This window comes from Barbatula barbatula, assembly GCF_947034865.1.
Source record: "Barbatula barbatula genome assembly, chromosome: 15".
NCBI lineage: Eukaryota > Metazoa > Chordata > Actinopteri > Cypriniformes > Nemacheilidae > Barbatula > Barbatula barbatula.
The window spans coordinates 3935567-3951641 of NC_136778.1; positions in this window are offsets into that span (position 1 = coordinate 3935567).

Genomic DNA, 16075 nt, shown 5'->3' on the forward strand with positions numbered 1-16075 from the left:
AAATGGGCTACAGGGGTTCAGACTGGGCATGGGCTCAAAATGGGCATCTTATCTGGGGCCCACTTGGGTGACCCAGATAGGACCTACATGGGTGAACCCAGGTGGGCTCCCCATGTGGTTTCTAGTTGGGCAATTCATGGGAAATGTGTGCATGGGTTTAAAATGGGCTACAGTTATGTCTTTTTACAAGGAGTATTATTTAATTAATTTGTTTTCTTTTTCTAGCCAAATTTAGTATCCACAAATGTAAATTTCGAGGAGACATACCTATATAGTTGTTAAGGCGGAAATCCTATCTAATTCAATGTAATGTTTAGCAAATATAAAAGTATTTTGTTACTTGTTATTTTTTTTATTTTGATATTGCTATAATTTAAATATTGTGTTTGATTTTTGAATGTATTTGCATAATGTACCCAACATTTATATTTGAATAAAATAAAGGATGGTCTTAACTGCGCAGAATGATTGGCGTATGTCATCAAAGTATCGTGAGATGCAGCCCAGAAAGATCCGGTGAGATTTCCTTTAGCAATTCCCATCCCCCTATAAGTATTTGAATCGCGCATTTTCCTGCAAGTGCACAGGCTTGGCAGTACTTTGCCTGCAGTTTATAGAAGGTAAGAATTACAAGTTTAAAAAATATATATATATATACACACAATGTATATACTCTTTAAGTATGAAAATACTGTTTCATTATGGTTCAAAAAAGTAGTTTTGATTCTTGTCATGATAGAATTAAGACAATATCGCGTCATTTTTCTTATTTCTGGCGCCAATGCTTAAACGATAATGCTGTAAATTATGCCTTTGTTCCCAACGCCGTCTAATAGTTCAAGACACGAAAAAGCTTATACTTAAACTACAAGTTTGGCACCATGCGGTGTGCTCACGATCGAGGAAGATTAGCGTTATAATTAGATGAAAGGGCTCATAGCAGAGAAGCTAGTATACGCTAGTGTATAAAGCAGCTTGGACAGATCTCTGTCAATGACAAAAAGGCTTTAACAACTTTTAACAATACATTCAATTAAAACATTATTTCATATTTATCAAGCAAACAAATCGCTATGCAAGGGCACAAGATCGGTAAAAGACTCTTTAATTTTAAATCTTGGTGTTTGGCGCCAAAATGCTAACTTGACAGCCCTTGTTTTAACTGTGAAAAGTGGTATCATGGTTGAGTAATTATTGTCTTTTCACAGGGCTGTTGGGAGAGAGAGGAACGAGGACTGAGGAGCTGCACAGTTTTTTTTCCTGAAAATTGTATTAAAAGTTTAGATTATAAAAAAAAGTTCTAAATGTACATGTGTTTTATAAAGTTTGAATTTATATTTTATGTATGAATGATGTATGTATGATTCAAAAGAAAAGTTTTAAATTGAAATAAACTTTGCTTAAAAGCATGCACTACTGGTTTTGATTCATTAAATACCTTTAGGATTTTAATGAGATAAATGTATGGATTTAGCGTAAAATAATTTAACCCATACAAACAATACAGTATAAACAAATAAATTAGCCCATATGTATACTAATTGTGGCCCATAAGAGACCCATATAAGACCTAGCTAGGTCCCATCATTAACCCGTCTAGGCAAACTCCTGTAGACACCAAATGGGAGCTATCTGGTTAACCCAAGTGGGGCCTATATGGCGTCCATTAAAGGCCCATCATAAGCCCATGTGGGCTAACACATGTGGGGCCACCATGGAAACTGCGGACAAAATTAGCTGGGTCCCAGTTGGGTTGCCCAGGTGGGCCCCAGATATCAGCCCAAGTGCAACCCATTTGGGCCCCACATGATAATGTTTGCTGGGTAGGGACGTGATTATGACATAGCGAGCGGAGGTAGGAATCCGAAACAACAATGAAGGACTGCGCCTCTGAAGGATTTGATGGACCCAGACATGGCGCCGAACGAGTCTACGTCGTTCTTCAGCCTTCCATAGCACATAATGCGCAGCTATCCTCTCAACTAAATCCATGTCCGCCCTTTCGCAATTAGACGGGCGCCGCCTGACAGAAGCCCCTCCATGACGCGAATGAAGCGAGTAAAAGCAAAATGTTCAAGCGTCCAACTAGACGCTAATAGCGCGATTTACTGCGTTTGGTGTGAACACTCTATAAGACAGTACTGACTGCATCTGACACGAGAAACTGGGCCAGCCCAGTGTCAGTATTGAAAATGAACCAATGGGCCGCTGTCGCTGCTTTATGGGCCGGTCGTTGGCCGATTAAAAAAATATAATATTATATTATATCGGCGACCAATCGGTATGCCAGATTACCAGTCCAGCACTGGACGGAGTCAAGTGTTTTTGCAGCTACATTCTAATCCTGTGTCTTTTGTTGCCTTCGACACATTCTTCTGCTCTGAATTGATACAGAACTCAAACACAAGCATGACATTTCCGTCAAAGAATATTCAAGCTGTTGAATATTCTGGCCCTCTGGCCAATAAATGAGCCGGATCGTTTTGCACGGTCTTCTGCTGAGGACATTCCACGCTGGAGCCATTTAAGCGTGACAGATTTTAAAAGGAAGCTCTGCTGTGACCGTACTTCCATTAAGACTCATTCGGATTTCCAATAAAGGCTTCTAAATGTTTCAGTATTGGCTTATTCTGGGACATAATCACTGAGTTTAATTAAAAGCTGTGAATGTGCATCGACGTGCACGCAAGCCCGGACCGCTGGAAAGCCATTTCCAAATCCTAATGGAATTCATCACTTTCTTCATTTGCAAACGGCTCCGACACGGGATGAACAGCTTTTGGTGAACACTTGATCACTCTGTGGGATTGTTTCACATCAGTCGTCTGCTTGCTGATTCACCAGACGTCAGTGATGAATAGATTCATGGAAGTGATTGTATTCTCTTAATAATTGTTAAAAGCGTGACCGGGTATAAAATGTGCACCGTCGTACATATCAGCCTGAATAAGTAATAATCAAACATCACAATTCTTCTTAAACCTCCTGTCACTTCTGACTTCTCACTCTAAAGAATAAAAAGCATGACTTGATACATTCTGATATTGTAATGAGAATTGAGTTATACACGCTTCAGCGAATAGAGATGGATGGAGCTGTGCTAAGGCACAGTTGTTATTAATAGCTTTCCATGTGGCAGTGGACATTTCTGCCAAAGATCATTACTTATTTCCCTTCAATCTTTCAATTTAATTATTAATCGTTGTATAAAGACCCCAATTTTTATAATGTCCATTATCTTCCTTCGACTGCCGTGTTCTTTTTTAGCCGTAATTTAGCGCCAGTTGGTTACAGTAAACATTTATGCTGTGTTGTGGAGTTTGAACAATTTAGATGATTGCAAACTTGGCTTGCCATCAAACCCTCGTGTGCTCGAATGAGGAACAATATTTACCCTGACTGACAAATCATTTAATGCTGTAAAATGTACTGTAACACAACAGCGGCAAGTTTTTTTTATGAGAATGTTGCTATGGTTACTCAGCTCCCCATCCATGTATATGTGTATATTGCAATTTTGCATAATAAACTTATTGTTTGAATTATGTTTACTATTTACATTCGTGGCAAGTCATGGTGTTATTGTTTTATGCAGAATGAAGAATTTAAGTTATTTGACACAAACTTAGAAATGCAACAGAAAAGTCTATATCATAATTCCATACTTTTGGCAGCTGCTTCTAGAACAATAATGTTAATAGCAACATAGCCGTTCATTCCCTGACTGTCTGACGTACATTACGCACAAAAAACATTACGATTTCAAACAATGCAAAGGTAAGAGGTTCGATTCCCATCGAGATCAAATTGAACCTATGCATTTTAAGTCACTTAGGATCAGTGCTGGGTAAGTAACTGTCAAAAAGTATTGAATGACTTATTACCAGGGCCAGACGGAATCTGCAGACTTTTTTTGTTAATTCTGCGCAGAATTTTTTTCTTAATCTGCGGAATTCTGCGGAATAGTTTTTAAATTGTTTGAAATGTGTTATAAGCTACATTTTTTTTAAATAAATGTGTTAAAAGATTTGAGAGAATGGGCCTTTAAACTTTACAAGTAAAATCAAGAATAACATTATTTGAGGTTTACAATCAATCAATACAAATGTAATTGGAATAACTAGTTTTCTAAACAACGCCATGTGTCATTTATAGTATACATAACAGAAAGAATGGAGGAAATATTTCATGTTAATTTCAGAATAGTCTGTTTGAAACGAAAGACATGCATCTGATTTTTAGTGTTGAACTTGAAACACGTGATGCAATACGAACACGACAACCATATCGTGTGGGCATTTATATACACAGGCTGCTTAATAAGCTGAATTTTTACTTTTGCTTTGCGTGAGGCAAAATTCGCTTGTTCTGTAGCCTACTTTAGAAACGATCACGATCTATAAGATTCGCTCGAGAAGTAGACTGTGGATGTCTTTGGAATCGATCACGCCATAAAATCATTAGATTGCAACACTAACAGTAGAATACTTGATGCGTACTCAATCAAATACACGGTACTATTCCGTCCGGCCCTGCTTATTACTAATCACTTTTTATATCCTATATGAACCTTGATTAGATAAGTGATTCAAGAATAGACATGAAACGGCTCTTTTAATTCATTCAAATAAATAATAAACGACTACATAAATTATTCTTATTAACTGACCAAAGTATGTGAGAAACGTGAGAAGGATACATTAAAGCATACATTTTAAAGTTAGACTTATAACTTTGATGTCGTTTCCACTATTACACATGTATTTTGTTCAAGTACATCAGAAGTAACTGTAATTAAATGACAAAAATAAGTGTAATTCCTTACTTTACTTTTTCAAGGGGAAAGTAATTCAACTACAGTAACTTATTACTTTGTATCTATTTACACCCAACACTGTTAAGGATGAACTCTTTAATGCATTAAATATGATAACCACTATTAGAATTATTCTGTGTTTTTATTACTGTTAATATATGAAATGCCAGATCTTCACTTTAACATGTGTATTTTCCTCTGATGTGCAACTATTGTATAGCATCAAAACACAAACAAACGCAACACATTTTTTTATAGCAATCCACTGCATTGACCTCTATGCAGGAAAGGGTAAAAGCATTAATAAATGCATTTATACATTTTTTTAGTAGAACTATATACATTTGTGTCAGTTTTTTGGGGTGTTTTTTGTGGCACTGGTCGCAAACTCACACTATTATGTAACAGTCTGAATGGGGTTTTGGTCTATCATTGTTGTTTGCCCTATTTCAGATTGATCCACATAAAATGTTATGTTCCCAATGACGTTGGCAGGTCTGCGTTCATTGTAGTCCTGCCAATCAAAGCTCTACAGATATATACAACTATTTAAAGAGATACTTTACAGCTACCTACTAGCTCCCCGGAACTGTCACTCACAGAGACTGATAACTGGTAAAATGTGGATGATAGCATCAGCTTGTTTGTCCAGTCTTCACGACACTGCAAAGTCTTTGACATTTTACTCTTTACAATAAGAGGTTGAATAAAGACTGCTTTTGTCCTGGAACAAAACACGATAAAAGCAAAAGAATAGATGTTATGGATCAGACATTGGTCGAAGATGTGGTGCACTCCAGGGTCGGGCCAGGGACAGGGATGAAGATTCATGTCTTCCCCAATGGCAGTCATTGTTTGTTTATATGCTAATGTTCCTTGTTCTCCATCAGAGGGCGCTTTGACCCGATAATATAAAAATAATCTTTTTACCTTTTTCTAAGGAGAGATAACAGTCCAATGTCGCTAACCATACAAACGTTATAATCTTTTCCTCTTTACATGTTGCACGTTTGTATGTTCCAAGTACTGTATTGACTAAAACGTTGTTTTGCATTCTGCTCACAGATCCTGAAACACAGTTGCAGAGGATGTCTGATTCGTCCTCGCCAAGACTCCAGAAAACCAACAGCAGCAGCGAAACAACGATCACAACGGATACAAAGACTGTTAATAAAAATGGAGTTGAAAGGCTGTGCATCCATCACCAGTGTCCAACGCAACATCTAACAGAAGTGCTGTTTCCAAAAACTGTGCTTGTTTACCAGCTGGATATGAGAAGGTGACTTTTTCACTGCCTTCCAAATTTGCTTTGTTTGGATTTTGAACGTGGATTTCAGTTTCAGAGAACAGGAGTTCAGGTTCCTATATTGTTGGTTTCTAGTAGGCGTTCTTGTCACTAGTCATGCTGATGTTATTGGTAGGCTCTGAATGTGGGCAGAGCTTCTACAAATCTGTTAAAAATGAGAAATACTACTATCTTAAGATGTCATTCTATCTCGAATGTAAGATAAAGTGTACATTCTCCAAGGGAATTATTTTTCTTATAACAAAGCATAATCATATTTCACAAATGAGAACGATAATCAATGCATGACTTTAAAGTATACAGGAAAGTCCAGTTTAAACCCCATCTTCCACTTGACAATAAAAACACATATCACATTTTCGCTCCTTTGCCGAAGGAGATAACCTATTTAGAAAATGCGTTATGTAGAGCAGTTTGTCCATTAAGGGCTAAACAACATTGTAAGGGGACCCGCGATGTACGTAGATAGAAATAGTTCATTCTAAGTATTAATAACATAACGCTTTATTATGTAAAGTCTTATACACCTCTGAAGACATAGTTTTGTATATTTTATTGCATTTCTTTTATTGCATTTCTCCATTTTTGTTGGTTCATATAGATAGTACAGTGGAGAGTGAGACAGGAAATTATGGGATAAGAGAGAGGGAATCGGAAGCCGGGAAAGGACCATGAGCCGGGATTCGAACTCGGGTCGGCAGAAGTCCTTCTGCCCCGACACATTTTTACATGAGGTTCCATAAATATACATCTCACATGTGATCACGTGTTTTGTACATGTGAATTTCGTGTGTCTTTTCGGAAAGGGAAAGAACTGTCAGACAGAGCTGTGACACATTTCTGTAAGGATTCTGTTATTATTTTGGATGAAAGTCAGGGTCACTGTGAATCCTGATAACCGGGTGGCGACACTGACGCAGAGACAGAGATGCAATTCAGACTAAACATAACATGCACTTTGTCTACTCGAGATGATGTTTGCATCTGCTCTGGTTAAAGTTAAAATCACAATTTTACCGGTGACAAAATGAATGTTATTTTAATTATTTGTATTAAACTGTGCTTTAGGGTAAATATAAAGGGAACTGTAAAGTTAGCCACTCATAGGTGGACTTCACAGCGATTACACAAATCTGGTGACAATACTTTTCAACTGGCAAATCATAAAATTGATATTTTTGATCATAGAGACTTGAGTCCATTGACTTGGGGAGGGGTGTTACCACCTATAGCCTAGAACATTCTAGCAACCATAAAGCAACGCTCTAACAACTACACAGAACACCATAGCAATTGCCATCACCCTTGCATTGTGGCAAAGAACTTGACAATTCTACATAAAACAGTTATTTTTGCAAGGAGTGGCCCAAAAATGATTTCTTTATAATCAACTGTTTTACAGTCAAGCCATCCAAGCTAATGTGAGTTTTATGAATGATTTTGAATTTCAGTGAATACGAGTATAAAGTGTGAACAATGAACTCGATTTTCCTTTTTGAAGATTGAAAGTCATTCATCTTTACAGCAGCCACTATAATTAGTGTTTCTTTCACTCTTCTCTTCTATTCTCTTCACTCACTTTTTTCTCAAGTGATCTTTCATGTAGCGGATGGCCTTGGGTGACAAAACGTGCCAAGAGATGAATTAGTTTCAATGAATCGTTGGGAAAAAGACCCAAGAGGCTCAATGGGCACTAACTACAAAATATATTCAGCTTTTCAATATCAGCGTTCAATGCAGACGCGGGAAACGGGAGCGTTGAGGCTTTATTTATTTTTCCCGTTCCCCTAAAAGATCTTTGAAATGTGTGACTCTTTATTATATAAGCTTGATGTTGCTTGCGATGAATCGCATTTCGATGGTGCGCAGTTTCATGTCAATCCCCAACATTGCTTAAAATCCGCAATACAGCAGAAGTTGCAAGTCTAGCTAACAGCAGAAAGTGTGGCCTGTCAAAGACAGACAGCTGTTATCATACTTAAAGATCGACTGTACCTGCCTGTTATATGTCACAGTGGAACAATACAGGCCTTATATCTAGAAAAACCTCCAAGACGTCCGGATAACAAAATCTTGTTTTAATTTAAAAAAAACAACTTAAAATCAATCAAACCGAAAGAGATCTCTACTTATTATGTGCTACATACAAGTAATAACAAGAAATATAGAGTATGGGGTTACAATTACCTTATTTAAAAAGCAGCAACACATACGCCAATACTAAACCTGCTGCGCTAGGACTCTGCTCGAGTCCATCACTATTTATATCTATTAAAATGAGCCAAATACAGTATTTGTGCTGAACCGGCTTTTCCCCATAAATTTATTCCAATGCAAATTCATCTCTAATGAGGTGTTCATCTCAGTGGAGGGATTTATTGCATGTTACACTATTTATTATTCACAGCAGAATACATTATGAGATATGACCTATGATGGAGGAGAACCTTATTCCCATGCCAAAAGTTACTGGATATTACAAACTGTATAATGTAAAACATATTTAATTACGACTGCTTTATGTTATGTGTCCACTGAATGAACACCACGACGGCAGCAAATGGATTATAATGGCAAGCATCTCAGGATTGTGAATACGTACATACATTCTAACTTTACAACTATAGGCCTGGAGAGGATATGGTTCCTTCCAGCTGTAAGCGTGAAGCTGTAACAGCTCTGAAACGTGCTTAGAAATCAAACGTGTTGGATTGTGCGGAAAGAAAAAGTGTTTGTGAGAACATTATCATCGAGGTGGAAAGTGAGGATTCACAAAGATTGAAATGATGGATGTCACAGGAAACCTCACTCAATGCTTTGCAGTTTTGCCAAAGTTTTTTAGGAGCGAGAGCACGTTTTTCCTACAGTATTTGTAGTGGAAGTACATTTGTCTTTTTTGATTGATACGAGAGGCGTGAAACTAGAACTGCCAGGAACTCAGATGGCTGGGACAGCTGTCAGTTTTCATTTTCACCTTTAAATCTTCATTAGACTCGATAATGAAGCGATGACAAGAGATCCATGTGGGGCGGGAAAGACGGGGAACAGGAGTCGAAAAATGACCACAAGCTCAGGCTGGAACGCTATTGCGCAACATCCAGACACGCAACCCACGGACAGGCCTGTCGCTACCGACCAGTGCAGTTTATCAATATCACAACTGATCATTGCCGAGTTGTTCATTTGTACTTGAAGTGGTAAACTAAAAGCTCAGCTTCATGGAGAATTTAAGGTGGCTTGGCCCAAAAAATCGACACAACAATTCAATATTCAAAATCAATATTCATTAATAAAACGGTGTATTGTCGTTGTCCTTCTGAAACCTCGTATGTCCAAATTCACAGTTTTTCAGGAAACGGAAAAAACAAACAACGGTTAGATATTTGCAAAACTCAGTGACAAAAAAAGGGTGACTAGAATTTTTTTTTTACGATAAAATAAAGAGATACAAGGTTTCAGAAGGACAGAAGCGATATTATTAAAATAAACTGCGGTAATTGGATGCTTTATTTCCAGTGAGTTTTTTTGTATATTTGAATAAAACCCATATTCCCTAATATGCTGTTTGCTTTCTTGCCAAATAATTTATAAAAATACCTCAAAATTTTAGTATTATATCCATTTTTTTTCTCATGCACCTCACATTTGTATGGCTTTATCTAACCGAAGGGGGCAATAAAATCAAACATAGTACAAATATACCCCCCAGTCTTCACTTCTGCCCACCATGGTACATCAGTTTGTAGCTAAAGCTATAAATACAGTTTTGCAGGAGATGTGCAAACATTCCCAAAGCTCTGCCCTACTTTTTGCATGAGGTGCGCAACTCCTGCGGGTTTTGTAAGTGAGACTGGTGTCAGTGCACTTAGGTGGCAGCCCGTGGTGTTGAGATGGAGTGACTTACACTGTTAATGAGGATGAGAGATCAGGGACGGGAACCTGAAAGCCCTTTGGCACCTCTGAATCTATTGTAATCATCTCTCCATCTCTCTCTATCTTCACAATCGCATATGACAATTATCTCACGCCTGCGAACCAAATTCGCCCGTCACACGTTAGGTGCTCGAGGCCTGGGAAGAAAGTAAAGGGGAAATCAGATTTTCAAGCATGACTTCAAACTATAATGCCAAATAAAAACAAGGGAAGCAAATAAAAACTCTATATAAGAGAGAACGAGAGGCTCATGGGATTGTTTCAGGGGCGGCAATTGTTTCACAGCTGGTGTCTATGTTAGAACAATAATCCGTCTCATAGTCTAGTTGTGATTCAGTAAAACACAATCTCCACAGAATGCCCCGAAGGACCCTACAAAACTCACTGAATCTTGCTTTTTATCATCTCTGACTGTGTGGAATGAGTAAACGGCTTTGCAGGTGGTTGTATTTCGTACTTCCAAAATCAGGGACATCTGTAAACAGTGTCACAAACCTGCCCATATTAGCCGAGATACTAACAGCAAAAACATTTCTTTCTATATTGATTTTATAACACCATACTATTGAATGCCAACTTCTTACGGAAGACAGCTGGTGGATAAATAAAACAAAATTGAAAAGCCTATTACTGTAGGCATCCTAGAAAATGTTTCTCCAAGGTTCACCCGTCTAGCATGTTATGATAAAAATAAGTATGTAAAATAATGGGATATCCAATAAGTATTTAATTGCTGTTAAAGGGAATGTTTCATTCCCAGATGATGGAAGAAAATAAAAAACACAATTTCTCTTTCTCTATCTTGAGTCTCTCTCTTTTTTCCCTCACAGCAAGTGAGAGCAAATAATTCTCCCAGATAAGCAAGTATGCTAATAAGTCCGGCTCGATGTCTCCAGCTGTCTCATCATTTGGGTTCTCCGCATAAAAAAATAAGGTCCATTAGGTGTGTAATTAATATCACACATGAAAGTAATTGTGCAGGCTCATACATCATAGCCAAGTCGCTGGGTTAGCTGCGGAAATGTGTCTAATCCATCCCGAAGCCATGCAATTTAAAATGATCGACAATTAAGAAGAATCTTTCTTCTCAATTAGAGATATTTGTGTTAGTTTTGCCGAAAACAGCCCTCTGCTCTATATCACACATGGCCTCGCAAAGCTGACATTTCCAAAACAACATGAATAAATTAAGGATCCTTTTCAAAGAAATCTGACATACTGCTAACAACATGCGATAAGACACGCTGAAGCAAATACTGCTCTTAAATGAAAACCCTTAATAAACGTAATTAATAAAAAAATATTTTAATAAAAATTAGCTTCTGCCACTCGCTCACGGCCCTACTAGAGCAAGCTCCTGATTGGTTAACGTGGCGCGAATTTTCGCCAAAGTTCATATTTTTCAACTTGTGCGATTCACGCCATTCGCGCAGTTCGCGCGAATCGCACCGCACGTAGGTCATCGCGTGTGAACACACTATTAGTATAGTAAATGTATGGATTTCTTTTTGGCAGATTGATTGCCATGTGTATTACCATAATTTAACTACAAATATCATGGTTCAATATTGTTACAATAGATTACACAATAGATTACATTAGTTACTATAGTGTTACAATACCCTTCAAATGACGCAACTGAAAACTCATGGCTCGATCGCATGAGGTGTTTTTCAAGCAATTTAATGAATGACGTCACATGATCGTTCTTTTAAGACAGCGAGGTATGGTTGGGCTCTCTTCACACTACCTCACAGTAGGTGGCGGTACGCAACTCTTAAGTCAGTTCGTAACCCATCATAATACCCAAAGAAGCTTTGCGAGATTGGCGGTGCATTCCAAACAGGATATATCGCCCTCCGAAGGGTACTTCGGAGAGAAAACAATCGTGGGCACCATATTAAAGGGTCGTGCTTAAATTTGGCCACTTCAAACGGCCATTTGGAATGAAGGATTTGGAAGGATTTTCATGCCCCCATGATTCTTTGCGTGATGACGGCGCATCCTTATGGGCATGGAATCATGAGGCGGAAGGGCCCTTCAAGAAACAGTTGTTTGGTCCCTTACACCCTTAGAACCTCTCACTCTCTTCCTTAACAGGGATTAAGGTTTAGGGATGAGCTCTTTAGAATCGATCGCTTTAATGGAAATGCTGTCATTTCGTAGTTTCTTCAATATCATTTTACTGATATTGAGGATGGTTCAAATTGACATGACACAAACTTCAATTTAATATTCTAGATATTACAGTCAGTCTCTTTCAGCAAGAAAATGGTTGAACAAACATTTATTTTAGCAAGAAAATCATTTATTAAAAGGGTGTAATACTGTATTTTGACAGTATGATGTATGACAACATGGCTACTGTTGTTTTCCAAATGAAAGAAGATTGTACAAGCACAAAAACCAATAAGTCTCTATGAATAAAACATACAGATTATATATTACATGCCCAAAATGTCCACCAAAATCGACACCTCTTCCTAAATTCCCCCCACGACACGACCAACTGCACTTTTTTTGTTTACCAATGGGGCTTTGCGGCTAGTCTGAAACCTGTTTGCTTCCAAACACAAGATGAGAAACACTCGCATAAAGACACTACTGGAATGACAACAGCCTCCACATCTCGTTCCCCTGGAGGTCATGTGCTAATGATAACAGCATGATGGAAAGTCTCAGATCAAAACGGTGTTGTAAATGGAACCGGTGGAGTGTGACTCTTGATCTTACCTTTTGAAAAGGGAATTCCCAGCGGATGGGTTCCCAGATGAGAACTCATAATCACCTGAGATAAAGCCGCTATAGCTTAGGTCTGACAGATCTTTGAGTTGAATCTGTCAGGTTCTCGGTCTGTTGGCAACCTGATCTACGTTCTCACATGCTGACGTCTTCAGCAAAGCATCTCTCTCTCTCCCGTAAATGTCACCCATTCAAATTTCCATTTGCGGAGGTAAATGTTAACATTTAACATGAATTTATCAGCGAGCCCCCAAAAGTCACGCCGTGAATTTATCAATGACACTGAAATAGGAAATCTTTGAATTGGCAAACCCCCCAAAATATTGCGCAGGCTGAATGGAAGTGGCTTACGCGACGATAACAAGAATATGAAGAAAGGCCGGTGGGAGTTATTTTACAAGTGTATCTTTTTGCTTAAGCGCCTCACGTAGAGATTTTATACCCCGCCTGAAGATAGCTCCGAGCCTACATCGGCCATGGGAGAAATATGAGGGACCTAAAAGCATCACTGAGTTATGAAAGCTCTAACCACCGCGCAGAAATATTAAACGCTATTGGAAACTGTTCAATAATTTAATATACGTGCAAAATCTAAGCAATCCCAGTGTTAACAGTGATTACTGCCAGCAATTCAAGCATAGAGGAAGATCACCGGTCCCTCAGAAACGTCACTGGCTTATTCATTTATAATGCAAATGGCTTTATTCAACTGAATGAACACATAAACAAACAAAGAATTCCCATAGATTTATCGGGATGGGGATCCAAAATAAATCCGGTAACTTTCTGAGATTGAAATTACACTGCATGAAGAACCTATTATTAGGATCATTGCACAAAGAAGATGAAGAAATCCAGAGGGCTTTTCAGCATATTTAAATCATTTTACACTGCGTATAATGGTTTTACTTACGGATTACGGTCTTCGATACTGTTATTCGATATACTATTTAATATGTAGACCACTGTTCTACCAGACATTCATCCTCATTCATCTTTTCGCCATATATATTTATTAGAGGTGTTGTTGACCCCCCAAAAATCATCACATTTTTCATCCTCGTGTTGTTCAAAACCAGTATACTTAATTTGACTCTTTCTTCTGTGGAACACGAAATAAGATATTTTGAAAAATGTCTCTTGTGTCCATGCAATGGAAGTCAATTGGGTCCAATGTCGTTTGGTTACCAGCATTCTTCAAAATAACTTCTTTTGTGTTGTGCAAAGGAAAGAAAATCATAAAGCTTTGGAATGACATAAGGGTGAGTAAATTGTAAAAGAGTTTAGTTTTTTGGGGGTAAACAGTCCCGTGAAGATCACTGCAAGCTATTTACCAAATCTTAAATTATTTTGTAAATAAAAAGCTTGGCTTGTTACTTTTAGAAGCAGCACCCCAAAAGATGGTCCATTTCACGAATTCCAAGCAAGAAATATGTAGACAACACCCGGCCAATGCGCATTTCTCAAAAGACTGCACGATTAATCCATTTGAATCTATTCAATAAGCCTCCAGGACTTCTAATTCTACCGCTGTCAATACAGATCCATGTCATATATCATGTCGTTTAACTAGTCTCTTTCTCCCGCAAAGCTTCACATTGAACACATTACATCTCACCCAGATGTTCACAGCTGGTGAACTATCCGCAATTTCAGACCTGGATGAGCCTGTGATTGAAATGCGCGCTGGCAGGTCGGCATGAAAGAAGTTTTTTGAACAGTCCACGGAGGCGCGAGTGAAACACCTCCCTCCGCACCTGCTATGTCACCTGAACTCTGAGGCAAATAATTAATGATGTCACTCATTGGGGATTGCAGCAGGGCATGCTGGGATGCGCAGGGTCCAAATGAACACTTGAGGAGCTTAATTAAAGTTGAACTTAATCAAGTTTGCATGTGACTTGAACGATTTGAAAAAAAGACAAACCATCAAATAGAAAGAACACTCGTCCCTTCCAGCACAACAAGAAAATAATTTTCCTCCCTCAAAAATGTATCCATTAGATGTGTATTTAGAGTTACTTCCAGTCGACCTGACTTTATATTTATTAATAAGACCATGGTAAACGTATTTATTTATTTACTATAAATAAAACAAACAATAAAATAGTATGGTTGTAATGCTGTGTTCACACCAAACGCGATCAATCACGCTCCTTCTCTTTATTACTTGCGGGACCCGGCTATATATATATATATATATATATTACTGTAGTGAGACCATGGTAAATTTATTTATTTATTTAACATAAATAAAAAAACAATAAAATTGTATGGTTGTCAAGCTGTGTTCAAACCAAACGCTATCAGTTGCGCTCCTTCTCTTTATTACTTGCGGGACCCGGCTATATATATATATATATATATATATATATATATATTACTATAGTGAGACCATGGTAAATGTATTCTTTTAAATATCATAAATACATTTTTAAAAAGCATGGTTGTTATGCTGTGTTCACACCAAACACGGACAACTGCGCTCCTTGCTTTTCATTACTTGGGTTTCTCGCTCGATGTGAAATTTTTCAGCTTGCACAGAAGACGCGAATAAGCGTGTTTACTGCACCCGCGCTGCCCGCCGTGAATTAGCATCCATTCGCATTTTTGCCTTGACTTTTTATGTAATTTAGTCACGCAAAACAATTTATTTGCGTTTGGTGTGAACACAGCAGTATAGTTAAACAATATTGTAGTTAATATTCATAAGGGTTCAAAACCTACATACCTGATGCTGTGAGTGACCTATGCCGTTCGTCACATACAGGTACCTGTAAAAAAAAGGACAAATAAAAAGGACAAATTCAGACCCTGATTCAGCTGGGTTTTTTTCCATCAAGAGCAATGTAAAATAAAATGTCACCAGTGTTAGGAAGAGATATGGCAATAGCTGCTTGCTCTCGTGTGCGTGTGTGAATGCGCACACGTTATTTCCCTGCAGTGGCATATTACTGTTGGTAAAGACAAGAAGCTACAGACATAAAAATGAGCTATCTTTACACCCTGTGAGACCCCCATGCAGTTACGTTCACACCGGGGTTCTGTATCACGTCTCTTCACAGAAACTCCCATTCCCGAAGGAGCACAACCCTGTTTAATGAGGCCGAATAACACATATTTACTGAAAGGAGAAATGCCCGAAGAAGATGGCGGGTCTTATGTGCACAGATATTACCAGTTATAAGAACAGAGTAAGGAGGTGTTATTATGGTTTGCATACCCAGTGCGCTGAATGATGATCGCTGTCTCTCTCTCTCTATTGTACAACATATCTT